Source organism: Balearica regulorum, chromosome 11, assembly GCF_011004875.1.
Source record: "Balearica regulorum gibbericeps isolate bBalReg1 chromosome 11, bBalReg1.pri, whole genome shotgun sequence".
In the NCBI taxonomy this organism is placed as follows: domain Eukaryota; kingdom Metazoa; phylum Chordata; class Aves; order Gruiformes; family Gruidae; genus Balearica; species Balearica regulorum.
The window spans coordinates 13593305-13608252 of record NC_046194.1 but is presented as its reverse complement, the minus strand read 5'-3'; positions in this window follow the sequence as shown (position 1 = coordinate 13608252).

The window sequence follows — 14948 nt, the reverse complement described above, 5'->3', positions numbered from 1 at the left end:
GGTGGCCAATGCCCTGTGGGGGTGGTTACAGCAGTGGAAGCGGAGCAACTGGCAGCGTAGAGGCAAACCCATCTGGGCTGCCCCATTGTGGCAAGATATTGCTGCCTGGTTAGAGAACCTAATTGTAAAGGTAAGTCACGTAGATGCCTATGCACCCAAGAATTGGGCCACTGAGGAACATCAGAACAACCAGCAGGTAGATCAGGCTGCCAAGACTGAAGTGGTTCAGGTGAATCTGGACTGGCAACATAAAGGTGAATTATTTCTAGCTCGGGGGGCCCATGACACCTCAGGCCATCAAGGAACAGATGCGACGTATAGATGGGCTTGTGATCAAGGGGTGGACTTGACCATGGACACTATCACACAGGTTATCCACGAAGGTGAAACGTGCGCTGCAATCAAGCAAGCCAAGTGGTTAAATCCTCTGTGGTATGGAGGACAATGGCTGAAATATAAATATGGAGAGGCCCGGCAGATTGATTGTATCACATTCCCACAAACCTGCCAAGGCAAGCGACACATGCTTACAATGGTGGAAGCAACCACTGGATGGCTGGAAACATATCCCGTGCCCCATGCCACCTCCTGGAACACTTATCCTGGGCCTTGAAAAGCAAGTCCTGTGGTGACATGGCACCCCAGAAAGAATTGAGTCAGACAATGGGACTCCTTTCCGATACAACCTCACAGGCACCTGGGCCAAAGAGCATGGGTGGGTGTATCACATCCCCTATCATGCACCAGCCTCTGGGAAAATTGAATGATAGAATGGATTGTTAAAGACTGTACTGGGACCAATGGGTGGTGGAACCTTCAAACACTGGGACACACATTTAGCAAACGCCACCTGGTTAGTTAACACTAGGAGGTCTACCAATCAAGCTGGCCCTTCCCAATCAAAACTTTTACGTTCTGTAGAAGGGGATAAAGTTCCTGTAGTGCACATAAAGTATATGTTAGGGAAGGCAGTCTGGGTTACTCCTGCTTCAGGCAAAGGCAAACCCATCCACAGGATTGCTTTTGCTCAAGGACCTGGGTGCACTTGGTGGGTGATGTGGAAGGATGGGGAATCCATGAGGTTCGATGTATACCTCAAGGGGATTTGTTTTGGGTGAGAACAGCCAGTAAATCAAATTGTATGATGTCAATTGCTAAATAACCCTGCCATTGTATGTCATCACTACTACAATTGCTATATGCTGTGTCACTGGTATTACAGTAAGAATCACCTAAATTAATGAAGGATGAACTTTGATGAAACTGTGCAAAGTGTAGCGATGATAGAACTAGAACTGATTTCAGCAACTTCTTCAAAATCATCCTCTTCAGCCTGCAGACCATGGGCATGGACCACACCAGATACACCAGCTGCGAGCTCCAGATGCAGCATGCAACAATCCAACATCACACACCATCTCTCCTACCCTGAGAGACTGTTATGACAGATGGAGCCCTAAGTCATGGATGAAATTAACTCAATGGATATATTAGAAGGATGTCCCATAAACTAAGTGAATGCTGTCTGCGTGTATGTATACATATATATCTTAAAGGCAGCCAAAGGGGTATTCCATACCATATGGTGTCATGCTCAGCATATAAAGGAAGCTGGATGAGGAGGAACCGCAGCTTGGGGATGGGCTTGGTGTCCAGTTGGGTGAGAAATTGCATTATGTATCACCCACTTTGTATATTCTAAGTACTGTTGTTATTTTCCTCTCCCTCTGCTTTCCTAGTATACTGTCCTTTTCTGAACCCACGAGTTTTATCTTTTTCTTCCAATTCTCTTCCCCATCCCACTGGGAGGAGGAGGCATGAGAAAGCTTAGCTACTGGCTGGGGCTAAACCAAGGCTTAACATTTGATTCACAGAGTAAGTCAGCCATCCAACTACCCTTTGGTCACCTGAAACTCTCTCAATTGGAATATGTATTATCACTGTTCTGCTATTGTTTAATGCACTAAATCTCTTGGCACCTGTGGCTCAGTTTGTAAAATCCCATAGGGTCTGCAGTTCAGCATTTGAGAAAATCTGGAGTTTCTTAAGCCTTAATGATGACACTGAAAAGCTCTCATTCTACCTTACGTGTAAGCACCAATGGGACTCACAAAGAAAGCTACTTCCTCCTCCAACGTTCTCTGCGTGGACTGAGCCTCTGGACATGTTCATGTCTTAACTACAGATGCAAACAAGTTGGAGAGACAAGTAGTTTCTGCATAAGTCAATTGGTCCAGTAGTTTAAGGACCTCTGTGTCTAGTTTGGGTGAGGGCAATGCTGTATCTTTTTCCTTCCTTCAAGCTATCAAGATAATACCCTAAATTTTGAGCCACTAAATTTCCTGGTATGGACACTTCTCAATCTCTCTCCTGCTGAAGTTGGTCTTTCAGTGTAAAATATCTTATTTTTTGCATTAGGAATTAGAATTTTACCCTACCAAACCAGCAGGCCAAAGAATTATTCTTACTCATTTTTACCCAATGAATATTTATGCATTGTATTCAAAGCAGAACAGTAGCTTTTACAGCAAAGGCTGAAGTAACTCCATCCTTAAAATCCCATAATGATGTGTTCAGACATTGTCCTTAAAGCTTAGAATCCTGGACTTAAAATCTTCCTCTTTGTCAGCTGGACAAAATCCATCTAATCAACGTCTTCCACATCTCAGATGAGTAATTCAGCCCCTAAACTCTTGGACATAAGTGGAGAAAAACAACTCTAAATGGATTTTTCTTTTCTCAACATGACATGGAAACAGAGTGAGAGAGTTACTTCACTCAGTGTTGATGTAGCATTTCCAGAGGCTGCACAGCCTAGAAGGTCCTCTGTGAACACAGCTGTGTCACGTACCTTTTGTACATGAGTAGAGGATCACATCTGCCAACCTTCTCAATGTGCTTTAAGTTGCCCATGAAATTTACTTTAAAAGGAAAGACAGGATATGTCTCTCCTGGTACATATACCAAAGGCAACTAGTAACGTCAATCTAACCTAATGTCCCTCTGCTTCAGTGATCACTAATCAAGAGATATAAGAGGAAGAAATTTTTAACATACTTCAATGTGTGAAGGAGTATGTGGTAGTGTGAATGGATATTTCTCCTTGAAAAGGCTAAAACATATAGGTGTGTGTTTGTTAGTGTCTATATAAAGTTTTAAGATAATGGTGTCACAGACTGTCAGTCTTAATCTGTCATTGAAGGAGGTTATAAATAAGCTATAAGCAAACATGTTAAGTTAAAATAAAACATAATCTTATATTTAGTCAGCTAAGTTGTATGTGAATTTAAATCTGATTGCATTTTCATACACCTTTTATTCCGCTGGATCTGATTAGGATCAGAATCAGAAATGACAAAATATCTGAGCAAAACATAAATGAATATTTCTAAAGCCAAAGGGAAGAGAAGAAACTCCTGTTCCTTAGCATCCCGCCTTGCTGTACAGATAATAAATCTACAATTAGGTCAAGGCAATTCAGATAAATATGATTGTCTGAATTTAGTGATTACTAATTTAAACCATAGAGCCTCAGTCAAGTGATTAATCAGACAATATCACACACTGTATTTTCAAGGTTTTCCAAATTATTTGCTGCTGATTCTATTTGCTGCAAAATCTACCACCATTCTGTATATGAAGCCATTCCTAACTAACGCATTTGCTATCAATAAGTGTTTGCCAGATAGTCTGGGTATATCATTTTCCTTCTACTCTTTCCTTTTCTTTGACCATTTACTATAGGACTAGTAATTTTTCATGATTTCTGACATATTTGGTCAGCTAAATCACACAGAGTTATTTCTTCTCCTTGACAGTGTGACTGAGGCTTAGGGGGGAAAAAAAGATAAAAGAAATATATGAGAATTGCAAATGAGGAAAAGCCTCTAGGATCATAGAATCTGCCATCCTGGAATAAACTATCTCCATATAGTCCAATACTTTGCATCTGACAGTTGTCAGCGCTGGATCCTTCAAAAGAAGGCAGAAGAAATCTGTAACAGTAGAGGGAAAATAATCAGACAACTCACATAGCTCTTTGCCTGAACTGTCAGTTAGAGATTGGTTAAAATCTTCAAGTAGAAGTCAAAATGCTTTCTAATGCTGTCATCATTATTAATTCTGTCTGTGGATATTCCTGATACTTTTAAACGTGTCAATTTGTTTTCTTTTTTTTTTTTGTTTCAAAATATCAAATGAGAAATACATTTTTTTTTTCCCCCAAAATATGTAGTCAAATAGCCATTTACAAAACTTTCAGGATCAATACATTCAGCAACATAAAAAAGCTGTCAAAACGACTACGTGTGTATCTAAAATACTAGGAAAATAAACTTGGTATTTCTAGTCATAAAACAGAAATTTTGGGCTCTTAACTAGCAGCAACAGCATTGATAAAAAAGCTTCTAGGATAATAGAAAAATCCCTCAGAAACTGAGAAGGTATTTTTTTCTATTTTGGTTTTCTTATCCTTTTTCAAGGAGACACAAAAATGTTTTACGTTTCTTATGAGCAGGTTTGAGTTTATAGAGTTTGCAGATTGTTTCTTGGAGAAGAATTGACACAGAGACAAGGTTTAATTACATGTTGCTTATCCTTCAGCATGTGGTCTTTTACCCTGGAAATCGTGAAGCAGTCTTGGGCTCAAATTCCAAGTAATCTGAGTAAAAATTTTTCCACTAAGATATACTATGATTCTTATTCCCTCCTAATTTTAGCCATGCAAAAAAAATTAGGCATTTAGTAAAAAACCAGTTATTTAGGCCACAGTTTGGGACAATGCAGAGAGATGGGCTGATTTTAGAGTCCACCTGAAAATAATTGTTTAAGATGGGGATGAATCACTCCTGACTTAGACACTTATCTTAGACATCTGTCTTGGACACCTTAAACAATCTACTTGCATCTTTTCTGTGAACAGCTAACTGCCCTCAACTTCCCGTACAGACAGTAGGAGTTAAGAGCACACAACCCTACCCAGGAGCAGTTCAGTCCCTCTCAGACTAAAGCTTTAAGGAACAGAATTATTTTTTAATATAATCTGGCAACATCTTATTGAAACACAGAAACATTGGGAGATAGCTGTTTCTATACTTCCATTAGTATCACTGATCAAAGATTTATAAAAGTCAGCATTAAGTTCTTTTGAAATCTCATTCTCAGGAAGCAGAGTTCAGAACAATGCTACTCCATCTTATCAGTAGGTTTTACAATAAGACCCTTATTAGATTGCAATTGATTCACAGCAATCTATTCATTTTTAGCCAAATTAAAACAACCTTTATTGTAGTGCCACAGTTCATGCTGATACAATTAATGTAGTGTGTGAGCATTTCTATTATGAAAATCCTTTCTTCCCTGCCTTGGTTTATAGCTCAAGCATAAAGAACTCACATGGCACCAAAACTTGTCATACAAAGTCTCAGCCCAGGCAAGAATGTTATTCTTTGAAATAAACAATAGTAGAAAAGAATCTTACTATTTTCTCTATGCAGGAATATAATAAGGTGAGGAAGCTGGAAATGTACCACTGGAACTAACCATGTACCTCATCAGATTAGCATTCTTTAATTGCAGATGACTAAATAATAAATGCGAGGACCAGGAAAGTAAGTAATCTGTTTTGTCTTCACTGTTTTCATTGTACCTGATACAAGGATATGAACTCAAGGCATGACCTCATATAGTTCTCATTCCTTTAATGTATCATTAATTTCAAGGAGTGAACATAGAAAACAGTCACAGGGAAATGCAGGAACTGTAGCCATGTTCTGATGTTGCACAGACTGTGTGCTCTCACAACACGGCCAGGAGCAATCTGCCCCAGAGGGAGCATCAATGGATAAGCAAGAAAAGAAGCTGAGTGTGATATAAAGTCAGGGTAACACAAGCAAGCTGGGAAAGAGTCATGAAACTGCAGATGTCCAGATAAAGGATAGATTAAAGCATATCTTTTATTCTCCGCATCTGGTATTTATCCTGGATTCATGCTTTGGGCTATATTTTTAACACAATGTTAATGGCAGTTGCACAAAGCTCGGTGCTTTGCAGAGAGAATGCACTCCTGTATCTTCGTGGGCTCAGTGATGCATGCACTATGCTATGTAGTATTGATTTACAAATGCAAGAGGTATAGTGAGACCAACATAAAGGTTAGGGTAGACATTTCCCCATTTGCCCCCTAGTTTTAAACAAGCTGCCAGTCTTTCCTTGAGAATTACATGCATGGTTCCTTCAGCACTGAAAGTTGTTTGTGGTGGGTTGACCCTGGCTGGATGCCAGGTGCCCACCAAAGCCACTCTATCACTCCCCTCCTCAGCTGAACAGGGGAGAAAAAACATAACAAAAGGGTCCTGGGTCAAGATAAGGACAGGGAGAGATCATTCACCAGTTACCATCACAGGCAAAACAGACTCAACTTGAGAAAATGAATTTAATTCATAACCAATCAAATCAGACTAATGGGAAATAAAACCAATTCTTAAAACACCTTCCCCACAGAGAGGCTCAGGGGGACAGGCAATGGGGGTTGTGGTCAGTTCATCACATGTTGTCTCTGCTGCTCCGTCCTCCTCAAGGGAAGGACTCCTCACACTCTTCCCCTGCTCCAGCATGGGGTTCCTCCCACAGGAGACAGTCCTCCACAAATTTCTTCAGTGTGAGTCCTTCCCATGGGCTGCAGTTCTTTGCAAACTGCTTCAGCGCGGGTCCCTTCCACAGGGTGGAGACCTTCAGGACCAGACTGCTCCAGCCTGAGTCCCCCACAGGGTCACAAGTTCTGCCAGCAAACCTGCCCTGGTGTGTGCTCCTCTCTCCATGGGGCCACAGGTCCTGCCAGGAGCTTGCTCCGGCACAGGCTTCCCACAGGGTCACAGCCTCCTTCAGGTGTCTCCACCTGCTCCAGTGCAGGGTCCTCCACAGGCTGCAGGTGGATATCTGCTCCACCATTTAACTTCCATGGGCTGCAGGTAGACAGCCTGCTTCACCATGGTCTTCTCCATGGGCTGCAGGGGAATGTCTGTTCTGGCACCTGGAGCACCTCCTCCCCCTCCTTCTTCACTGACCTTGGTGTCTGCAGAGTTGTTTCTCTCACATATTCTCACTCCTCTCTTCTGGCTACTGTTGCACAGCAGTTTTTTCCCCTTAAATACAGAGGCGCTACCACCATCATTGATGGGCTCGGCCTTGATCAGCGGCGTGTCCATCTTGGAGCTGGCTTACATTGGCTCTATTGGACACAGAATCATAGAATGGTAGGGGTTGGAAGGGACCTCTGGAGATCATCTAGTCTGACTCCCCTGCTAAAGCAGGATCACATAGAGCAGATTGCACAGGATTGCATCCAGGCGGTTTTTAAATATCTTCAGAGAAGGAAATTCTACAACCTCTCTGGGCATCCTGCTCCAGTGCTCAGTCACCCTCAAAGTGAAGAAGTTTTTCCTCATATTCAGATGGAACTTCTTAAGTTCCAGTTTCTGCCCATTGCTCCTTGTCCTGTTGCTGGGCACTACTGAAAAGAGCATGGACAAAATCCCCTCTCAGTCTTCTCTTTTCCAGGCTAAACAGACCCAGCTCTCTCAGCCTTTCCTCATACGAGAGATGCTCCAGTCCCCTAGTCATCTTTGCAGCCTCCACTGGACTCTCTCCAGTAGCTCATGGTCTTTCTTGAATTGGGAAGCCCAGAACTGGTCACAGTGGATGTGGCCTCACCAGGGCAGAGTAGAGGGGGAGGATAACCTCCCTTGACTTGCTGGCCACATTCTTCTTAATGCACCCCATGATACCATTGGCCTTCTTAGCCATGAGGACACATTGCTGGCTCATGCTTAACTTCTTGCCCACCAGGCCTCCCAGGTCCTTCTCTGCAGAGCTGCTTCCCAGCAGGTCAGCCCCAAACCTGTACTGGTGCATGGGGTTATTCCTCCCTAGGTGCAGGACCTGACACTTGCCTTTGTTGTTGAATTTCATTTGGTTCCTCTCTGCCCACCTCTCCAGCCTGTCCAGGTCTCGCTGAATGGCAGCACAGCATTCTGGTGTGCAGCCACTCCTCCCAGTTTTGTATTGTCAGCAAACTTGCTGAGGGTACACTCTGTCCCCTCATCTGGGTCATTGATGAATGTGTTGAACAAGACAAGACCAAGAACTGACCCCTGGGGCACACCACTAGCTACAGGCCTCCAACTAGACTCTGCGCCACTTATCACAACCCTCTGAGCCCTGCCATTCAGCCAGTTCTCAATCCACCTCACTGCCCACTCATCTAACCCACACTTCCTAAGCTTACCTATGGAGATGTTATGGGAGACAGTGTCAAAAGCCTTGCTGAAGTCAAGGTAGACATCATCTACTGCTCTCCCATCATCCACCCAGGCAGTCATAGAAAGCTATCATAGGGGAAGCTTCTAGCAGCTTCTCACAGAAGTCACACCTGTAGCCACCTCCACTACCAGAACCTTGCCACGCAACACAACACACTGTTGTAAGCCAGTGTTGCTACTGAAAGCCCATAATATACCAACAAAAGCATCCTTTAACTTCAGCCAGAAGAAATGGTCATGTGGCTGCTCAGGGAACTGATCCCAGTTACAACTCGCCTGGCAAAATAAATAAAAATCGGTTCCCAGACAGGTTTTTTTGCATTACTACATGGATGGCACTTGTGTAAACAAAAGGTAGGGGCTGGAATGAACAAGTGGGGATAGGATTTCTTCCTCTGGCAGCACTGAAAGACTTGGCTAACTTAAAATGCTCTCGTGTGTTAAAGACAGTTTCCAGAACCTGCTTCCTACAAAGCTTCAACTTACCAACAGACAAAATCAAAGGCACTCTGGACTCCTGCAGCCACCTTCACTTGTAACATGTTTGCTCCAGCTAGTTGTTGCAACCACTCTTTGTCCTGCAGATCTGACACAAGAAAGCCTGTTTTGCTTAAAAATGCATTTTTAAGGTAAGGTGCGTAGCAACGTGATAAACAAATAGAAAAAATTGCAAAATTCAACCTGCTCATTTATGCTAAGGACTTCTGTTTCATCACTTGCAGTTCCCCTTCCCTATACCCTACATCCCTAAATAGCAATTCTTACCTCTATTCCACCTCTCATTTATCTTAGGTAGAAGAGTTTGAGGGACGAGGGAAATTAAAAACAAAATGATGGGTCATTACTAACTCAGGTCAGCTTCCTGATGATTCAGTATCAGGCTCCATATGTTGTACTGTCACTACTAAGGGGTCACTGGAAAGATGCTGAGGCCAGAGGAGGTTGTTAACCAGAGCTGCCACTAAGAAAACATGTACAGAGACTTTATTCCCCAAGGTATTGCCTTTCTGTGGACTTTTTTGTACAGATCTTTTCTGCCCTAAGTCTATTCAGATTGATTACTTGGATTTTGCTCAATACTCAAGGAATTACTCTTCTCTGGGACACCATCCTCTGAAATACCAGAATTCCCATTAGAAATATCAAAAAATCCTATTATAATTGTATAAAAAAGTGTTCGTTTCAGGGAAATGGACATAATTTTCTAACACAAAATGGTACTAACATTGCATTAAGATACCAGGATAGTCTCAGGAATCTCCTGGAGTTGAGAGATCTTTGTTCTACTGCCCTTCATTTTTACTGCAAAATCATTTTCTGAGTACAAAAGCCAAAAGTGTCATTTAAACAGACCAGACTAATTTAAGCATTAAGCATTAGAATAGTTTGAGTAGCAAACTTCAATGTTATGGGATACGTACAAAGGAACAGTAATTGATTTAATGCAGGAATAGTGTCCATGATCAAAAAGAAAGCAGGTAACTTGGTGTATTTCTCAGTCGACTAGTAACTGAAAAACAATCTTGCAACCAATTATATACTTGTTTGTTTGTTTGTTTGTTTTTTAATTCCCACTGGGCTTATCTTTCACACAAAGATTGAACTGCATTTTCCAAACTGCCAGACATCACCTCTGCAAGTATGGCTTTTTCTAAGAAAAAGGTACTCTGTAGAACTTAACATACACACACTTGCAGCCAGTTTAGGATCCAGTCCAGAAATAATTAATGATGATGGAAAGCTTGCTATCCATTCTAAAAGCAGCTGGATTGCTCACTTAGGACTAGATCTTGCCACACCAGTGGTAGATCATGTATCAGGTCTGTTGACATTTACTCAACCCTGTATACTGACTATTAAAAAAATCATTGTAATCAAGTAGAGATTACAGCTCTTTTCAGGTTTTGGATCAGTTCCACATTTCTTGCCATTTAACATCTAGCATTCAGAGTACCCAAACATAAGCTCCACTGAGACATAGTGAATTAAACTATGGTGAATCTTTACATAACAACTTCAACCACATAGATTTATAGAAATACACAAAACTGTACATGCTGTTCAGTCTTGAAAGGAAAAAAAAAAAAAAAACAAAGCAATGTGAGGAGCCTTTAGTGTTGTCATATAACCTTGAATCAGTTTGACTTTAAGTCTATCTATCTCATACTTATTTTTCAGTCATAACATCCCAGCCAAACTATTTGAAGCTGATGTTCTGCTTTTTTCCATTGTCTTGTTTCTCGTAAATGTGGTACAATTATCAGTAAAGTGAATCCTTTCATCAGCTTCTGTATAGATTTAAGTAGTTACCAGAGAAAGAACACTATTCCATCTCCATTATTAAAGTAAAATGTAGCAGTTTTTTCCAATACACAGTTCATTCAATTGAGACAGCTTCTAGTCAATGTTTTATTGACACAACTCTGATTGATTGCTACCAGTAACTTGAACATGCCCCTTGTAATGGCAGAACCTGTAGGAATTGTCTATACAAACTGACAGTTAAAAATGTTAGAGGATTTCCAATTGCTTGTAGAAATTAGTACAAAAAGTATGCAGTGTGGACTTTTTTAGCTGATCTTTGTTTAACCTTGTATGTGATGATTCTAGAGAACTATATGTATCCAAGGACAGGCTTTCACTCATCACTCTCTCCCCTCATTAAGATTCAGATGTAGGCACATATTAGCAAATAAATGACTGATGAGAACACATGTTGCCATATGCTAAATGAGAATATAGTTGTCCCTGTTTCCAGCATCAGTGTTACATTCTGACACCAGCATTGCCATTCTGCTACATGACAGCAGATGTTCAAAGCCTTAGAGGTTGGCTTCCCAGTGAGGGAGAAATCAATGACATAGAAACTGACTAAAATCTTAACTGTTACTTACTGAATTTACACGTAGACAGAGATTATGAACTTAGTCACAGAATGTGCAAGGCAAGTACAGCTCCAAAAAAAGATTGAAAATTACTCTTGACACCTGCACTAATAGTATTTTATTGGTAGTTTTGCAGACAGAAAATAAGCTCCTAATTCTAATTCAGAAAAGTTGACAAACTTTTAAAAAATGACCCAAACTTATCAATAAGTGTTGAGGTTTTCTAAAAAAAAAAAAAAAAAAAAAAAAAAAATCTTGTAAACACACCTCACCATGAATTCTCAGGTGCATGGTACTAATTCATGGTAGTTCTTTGGAATAAAACTAGCATGAAACAAATGGTGCAGCTGGAGACAACTCAGAGAAAAATTAAGAAAAAATTGGTGAAAAGTTTCATTCTGATGTGAAAGGCAGCTGTATACTCCTAGTTTGTCATATTCTGGGCTTTTTTCATCATCTTGCTGTCTTCACACATAATAGCTAAATGGTTTATGTTTAAGTTGTTTAAGACAACTTAATTAATTAATTAAGAATAAACCTAATGCCTGAAGTTAAAACACAAAGACTACATCTAAACAAGAATATCTCAGGATATGTGTATATATTTTAATTGGTCCATACTAAGTACGTTTTTAACATACACTATTGGACAGTTTTATAATTGAAAGTATGGACTTTAATAGTTTCCAGGTCTGAGCATTTAACCTGATCTCCAGAAGAAGAATGTGGATCTTTGCCTCTGCTGAAGGAGAACAACACCTCTTAACATCTGCAAATCAATCATGGAATATGCCAGACTGTAGATGAACAACTCTCAGTCTGAACAGACAAGTACACAAATTCTGGCATTTGTGCTTCAAATTCTCTCTGTTGTAAGCATTCTCTATTATTTTATTTATTTGCCGTAAGACCTCATACTGTGCAAACAAGTTAAATATGCCTATAGCAGTACCTTGGGTCTATCAAGCTGTGTGTCTCATTTCTCATCTCTAAAAAGAAAACCTGTTCACAGGGGTGTTTTAGAACTAATTACTGGTTGCTTGTGCCATACTCTCTCTGGATGTTGTACTAAATGCCAACATTTAATTTTTCAGCTAGCCACTGATCCTTTTATTCACATTTGGAATGTAATGAAGACCTTGTGCAATGTATTACTTTATTCCAATATCATCATATACACTTATCAGCTTTTCTTCTTGTGCCTTCCCCTTTCAGGTTGTTCACTTATGTTTTACTGTAAATAACAAAGAATATATGTACCATTTTTACTGTCCATGTGTCACAGAATAACAATCTTATCAGTCATTTCACAATAATGGTCTTACAAGGCTAAAGTTCATTTGAAACGACTATATGACTGCTGAATTTCAAGCTAAAGAAATGTCCATCTTGCTGCTTAGAACATAGAGAGCAAATGAAAGTATGCATTTTTAAGTAGCTTATTGCAATAAGGCTTTGTGCAATATGATTGCAGTCAAAGCTGGATTGTGAGCATAATGCTTTAGGTAGGTTTTTTGCTCTTGGACAGGATCTAAATCCACTGGAAAACGTGGGACCCAGTTTCTAGGACTACAAGCAGAAAACAAAAGAATCCAAGTCCATGAAAAGCAGAGAGTGGGGAGGTTGTATTTGGAAGGTTTTGTGCTATTTCAAGTCATTAAGTCATTTTTTACAAACTATATGAGGAATCCATCACAACTTATACTGTAAATGATTTTATATATTATATCTCAGATTTCTTCCAGGAGGGCACAAAAACCCCAGCTGTTTATAATTTCTGTATGTTTTATTTAAAGAATAGTAATGAAATACAAAGTTTGATCTAAAAGGTAATAATAAAATGAATCCTAGAATGATACCCACTCCAGTTGATTTCTTATGTGCAATTTTTAAATATTTTGTATAAAACCAGTATGCTGATACTCCATATAATTTTTATCAAATATTTTCATATAAATGTTTCTTAATTTAGGGTTTTTTTAAAAGGTTTTGTTCTGAAAGACGTAACAATATTTGGAGTATAATTTTATTCAAAGATAAAAACCAACATCAAAATATTAAAATTCCTCCTGGGACAGAAATTTCACTTTCTCAGCAGCTCTAGATTTCATACATCTAATATCCATACACTTCCAATTTGTACAAATAAGGCATACAGAATATTTTAAATTTCTTATCTTTTTACTCTTCAGCCTTTCATTTTTTTCTGGTAGACAAACAATTTTTAAAAAGCTTGTGTATCCCAAGTATAACATCAAAAGCATGAAAGCAGAATTTATCTAGAAAAATACTGAAAAGCAACATTTAACAAATATAGAAAAGTGAGTCTCCTGAGCTAAACATGAGGCAAGCAGTACCTGAATCCAGGAGCAGGTGTGCACCAGCTGTTTGTGCATTTAATTTACTTTGAAGGCTAAAAGAAATGACAGAAGAATTCACCTCTCCTGTGCAACCTGTGTGCTCAGTATTTCACCCTTTCTTCAGAGAAACTACCTTAACTCACTGAGGGAGTGCCAGTAAGTGAAGCATCATTCACTGGCATAGCAATGCAGCGCTGGGCTGTGCATGACAATGGGAAGGAATTCATAACATGGTTTATTTCAAGTCCTCTGAAACATCCTTTTTAAAAAATATAGCTGGTAAGAATGGAGAGACAAACACAATCATTCACACTTAATTACTTTGCTAAAATCTCTAAAAGCCATGTAAAAAGCTCTGCCAGCCCGTACATCACCCCAAAGCCGATGGGGTGGGGAAAGGCCCTTCTGCCAGACTCTGACTAACCTATGTGGCTTAGAAAACTGCCCCACTGTTCAGCAGCAAAAGGCTTCAGCAGCCTTCTCTTTAAAGAGATGCTTCTAGCTCTTTATTAACTATTGTAATTATTAATCATTTGACTGAGAACTGGATTGTGGAGATTATATAGGACTTGTATACCAATCCTCTGCTGTTACACATCAGTGACATTCTTCTGTTTCATACCAGTCTGGCTGTTGCCTTAGTGGCTAGGTATTGAGCTTTCATAGAAATAGTAAAGCACAAATCTAAGCTCACGTTGCTTTATCCACAGTAGGAATTTTACCATAGACACTTAGGCTACTTTGGGAATACCAGAGTAAGCAAGGTCTGTAATATCCTGTTCCAAGATGACAACCTTTGTGCCACAAAGAATGAAATCTGCTCTATTAATCACGCTCTTCTGCAGCTCTGCATCTTGTAGGCCTGTATCCTCAAAGGTATTTCATTTTCTCTGCAGCCAAGAAAGGTTGAGTATCTGGTACCCAGCTTCCCACTGACAAAATATCCTCCAGTCATTGCAAAGAGGATTTCTGTGAGTAAAGGTTACCCCAAACTTTAAGTTGCTGCTACTGTCACAGTGACTCTTAAGTTTGTGATGGTTCTCCGACAACTCCACACACCTTCACTAAGCACCCCATGCTCTGCAAAAATGCAGCTGGTGATGGTTACACATCCCAGAGTTAAGGGCTTAGTTCTGCCCATGGATCACATCAAGATCAGTGTGGTTACAGAGAGTGCAATTCTGAGTTTCAAATCATGTAGTTACCTCAGGTTCACTATGGTTATTCCAGTTTTGAAATAGAAAGTTATACTTGATTCACTCTAACATAAAGATGCACTCTGACACTTGATTTGCTCTCTGGAGAGAGATCCTAAGCTACTGCCAGATGGCTATGAGGCTCCTGCTAGGTCTGGATCATACTGGCCAATTTAAAAGAATTGGAGA